Below are 4598 nucleotides of genomic sequence, written 5' to 3' on the forward strand. Positions count from 1 at the left end.
CAATCTTTTATGAACGATTTATTTGTTGCCATAACATTTTATAGGGTCACGGTAAGAGAGCAGATACCGTAGTTAGACCTTTAGGTCCCGTTGAACAAAAATGTAGTCCAGAAATACCACGATAGGTGATCGAGGTTTATGACCGACAACTCCAAGGAGTTTATGGAATGATTGTTCATGGAGAATGAATGCATATGAAGAAACAAAAATAAATCTGTCTTCAAAAAAAAACTCTACCAATACCATTCCAGTTCTCTAATAAAACATTCCTCCCACACAAAATCCGTAACAAATTGAATGAACAAGCTTTATAATGGATCATCACAAAAGCCGGGGTAATACCTAGTAAATAGTTAATTTAATTTACGGATCCAAAAAAGAAAGAAAAAAAATAAAATAATAGTTAAACAAAAAGGTTCTACCGAGAATTGAACTCGGGTTACCAGATTCAGAGTCTGATGTCCTAACCGCTAGACCATAGAACCATCTTGATTAATTATCTTTTTCAGCGTATTCAAACTTCCCGCCAAATCAGCCGGCCAAAATTTCATTACAGAACCCTAACAATCTCTTTCATTTAACACTCGACTCGAAACCCGTAGCAGAGATTCTACGGCAACAGGGTTCAAGCCAAGGTCTTTCTACATCGATCAAGTAGGTAAAACACTTTCTCCAATCTCCATTTATGTTTCTAAAGGTTTACTAGTGTCTTTAGAGTTATTGTTCTCTTTTTTTCTCAAATTTTCTCATCCAACTTGGAGTGTCAACATGTCCGAGTTTAAAATTTAGGGGTTTTTGAACCAAAATTTTACTATAAGATTTATGGTTCATGCAATTGATAATTGGGTGTTTTTCCCCCCTAATTCAATAGCATGTGATTGTTTCTTTTCAAGTAAAATTGATGGGCTTCTACGGTATCATTTTTGTTGTGTTGAATATTTAGTGTAATCAGTGATGATAAGATGAAAATTCGTCAAGATTATAGAAATGTATGGCTGATTGTATATTAATTCACAACTTGAACAATTCTTTTCTGAATTTTGTGTTGAATTTCTGTTTGATTTATTGCGTAATTAGGAATTTGATTGAAAATGTTATGTACTTTCAGATATATTGCTCTAGCAGGCCACAAGGCCACGTATCAAAAATGAGTTCAGTGATGGATGATGACAAGTCGCCCAACATAGAGGAATCAGTAAGCTCAAGCAAACCTTGTCCTAAACGAAAGCGCAGTGTTCATCTTCCCGGGAAAGTTCTGCATGATCCGAAGTATTATGAAGGAAAAGAATATATGGAAATGGCTGTCAAAGATATAAGGAAAGCTTGGCGTGGTCATCTCTATGCGAAAGACTACAGCATTAAGGTTGTTGACGTTGAAGATGGTTTGTTGCGTTTCAATTTTAAGAACCCATTAGCTAGACAAAGATTGGATTATGGGTGAAAGACCACGGGTACTAGATTGGCAGGATTTTCTTCTGGTTCTAGAGGAATGGTGCCCATCTGTTCCGGTATCGTTAGTCACAATGGATTCTTGTCCATTCTGGATTCAAGCTGTTATTCCTGTGGAGTTGATGTCAAAAGAATTCGGATTTGATATTGGCAAAGTTTTTGGTGGTGAACCCTTGCAGGTTGATGAATTCAGTGAGAACGAAGGAGAAACACCTAATATTTTGAGCATTAAATGATGAGAATATGATTAGTGTTATCCCTCCAGCCAAAACCTTAGATTTCAGAAAGATGCATCATGTTTTCCAGGTAGATTGTTAGCAGGAGAAGGAACTTGCTATTGATGTTGTTTTCTTTTCGTTTAGTAATACAAATATTAATGTAGTACTTTTAACAGCTTTTCATGAATAGTAATTCAAGCTCATGTTTATCATTTTGCAAAGATTTCTGACATAAAAAAACAACTATCAATTAAAATATTTTCCTCGAAATTCGTGTCTTCTTTGAGCATCAGAAATCATATCCCTTCCTTTCAAGTTGTAGGTAACGGAATCATAAGCATCACTCCACAGAATGTCAAGTAGATCATCGGAGAACTCCTCTGGTTTTTTTATATCAGCCTTGTAATGGTCGTAGCCCCAGCCATAGATCATTAATGTCCTTCTTGCCTGTTTTGCCAGATAATGAGCAGCTTAATTTGTTATGCTCACTTGACTTCCTTACAAAAGTAAACAAAGGTACTTTGACTCGGAGTATTTCAAGAAGAGGCTCCAGATGTTTAAAGTAAATCTTAGAAACACAAGGGATCATTGCCGTTGTACAGCTCTGGCAAACATTATTGACCTTTGACTTTGAGCTTCCACAACCAAAATTATTGCAAGTACCCGAGGCAATAGCACGAAGAAGATGAACAACTGCTTCGGAATTGTACACCACACGAGGACTAAAACAGCCATGTTTTAAGGCAAGTTTGAGACCGGCATCTATTCCCTTCAGCACTTGATAAAGATAATTTATTCCATCCAGTGCGGAATGGCATGTAGCAGCTATTGGCTCCGCAGACATATTGCGCACAATAACTCCGTATCCTCCATTTAATGTTTCTTCGTCAAAGAAACTGTACACATTAACCCAAGCAGATTCTATTGTCTACTCTCGCCTTCCTTTGGCCAAGTCTTCTTCCATTCTTGCTTGCTGAGACTGTCCCTGATTGATTTGAACATATATACTCAGCCCTTCAGGAAATATAGAAAAAATTTCAAGCGGACCAACCACAATTTTTTCCCCATCATCCAAATCCTGAACATTTTCATCTTCAGAGTCATCATAGACTTCCTCTTCGTAACAATAGTCCATATCGGAGTCATATTCAGCACCCGGAATAGAATGAGGAAGAGGAGCTTCTAAACAATACTGCCTCCTACCAAAGCTATCCACTGGAAATTCTGGAACAGAATGGCTGATATTGGAGTCGGTTTCAATTTCTTTAGAATAGCTTATGTTGGAGCCAGATGCAACTTCGAGATTAGAATGAAGCCGTGAAACCTAATTAGCAACAAGTGAAACCTTCTCGGTTTGAATTTCTGTAGAATAGCTGATGTTGGAGTCAGATGCAATTTCTTTAGAACGGCTGATGTTGGAGTCAGCTGCGGCGGCAGTCTCTTTCCTCTAGTGTCCTTTAAAGAAAGCAGGATCATCAGTATCCGGTGCACCAATGACAACTGAGCCATCAGGATTAAACCTTGCTCTCATTGTTACAGAAAATCAGAGATTATCGGATTTGATCTTCTCCAGAGAAACTAAACGACCCCGAGCCCTAACCCTAATCCTCTTGTTCCGGCTGAGATTTATAGCAATTCCTAGACCACAAATCGGGTCAAACAAAGATTGCGTCTTCCCGGGAGGCATGGAACTCGAGTCTTCTTAAATAGTTCCCTAATCTAAAACTGTTTCCTAATTTCCTACAACTATAATAGTTAACCTTCTTGCGGTTGTGATCGTCCGGAATATGTGACATGGCTCGGCCCTCTGATCTTCTTTTACCCAAGTAACCCAACTAACTCGTAACCCTGACTATGTATAGCCAGCTACTATGTAAGGAAAGAGTAATGCCATTGATTTAAGAATTGTATAGTGGAGCTGTACTGTTTTAGAGTTTTAAGCGATACGTTGAAGGATGACGTGTTTCCGTTTTGACATCTTTTGAACTTTGAGGAAATTGTTCGCGGAATCTGTTAAATAGTACATGCGCACGTGCCTGGATGCATTGAGTTCCTTAGATGCCATCATGGTTTTGAGATCAAGAAGAACAAAAATAATTGTTCATAATCCGAAATATTATGAACACGAAGAATATATGGAAATGGCTATTAAAGATATAAAGAAAGCTTTGGGTGGTCATATCTATGCGAAAGACTACAGCATCAAGGTGCTTGAGCCTTGATGTGGAAGATGGTCTTTTATGTTTCAATTTTAAGAACCCATTAGACAAAGACTGGGTTATGGATGAAAGACCATGGGTACTAGATTGGCCGGATATTCTTCTAGTGCTAGAGCCTAGAGGAATGGTGCCCATCTGTTCCGGCGTCTTTAATCACAATAGATTCTTGCCCATTCTGGATTCAAGCTGTTAATCCTGTTGAGTTAATCTCAAATGAATTAGGATGTGATATTGGCAAACATTTTGGCGGGAAACCTTTGCAGGTTGATGAATTCAGTGAGAATGAAGGAGAAACACCTAATATTTTGAGCATTATAGTAATGGTTAACGTGTCAAAAAGAGTGATTGGTTAGCTGTCCCCAAGAATGAAGAAGATGTTGATTGTGATGATAAGTTGTTGTGGATGACATTTAAGTATGAAGAATTACCTTGCATGTGTTACCTTTGTGGAATGATTGGTCATTATGCAGGTAGATGTGTAGCCATGGCTAGATTTTGTGAAGAAGGCTGTAATGTGTTAAACCATGACAATGTAGTTATCAGCTACAGTGGTGGTGAGGATGCGAAACCGGTGTTTATTGAAGGGGATATCCTCATTGATAGGAGAAAGATAGCTTATGAGTCATGACTCATGGTTGGATGAATCCCGCTTAGACGAAATTCAATCATATAGGAATTTGAAAGGAAGCCCAAAATGGGAAAGAGAAGGAAA

At 38.2% G+C, this 4598-nt stretch overlaps 1 non-coding gene across 1 annotated transcript; it reads right to left on the reverse strand.

Moving 5' to 3' along the window:
* Nucleotides 1–413: 413 nt before the first annotated feature.
* On the reverse strand, nucleotides 414–485 carry TRNAQ-CUG. The gene has a single exon. It is a non-coding gene; the product is annotated as a tRNA-Gln (tRNA).
* Nucleotides 486–4598: the final 4113 nt, after the last annotated feature.

The sequence above is a fragment of the Papaver somniferum genome, chromosome 7 (genome assembly GCF_003573695.1).
Source record: "Papaver somniferum cultivar HN1 chromosome 7, ASM357369v1, whole genome shotgun sequence".
Lineage (NCBI taxonomy): Eukaryota > Viridiplantae > Streptophyta > Magnoliopsida > Ranunculales > Papaveraceae > Papaver > Papaver somniferum.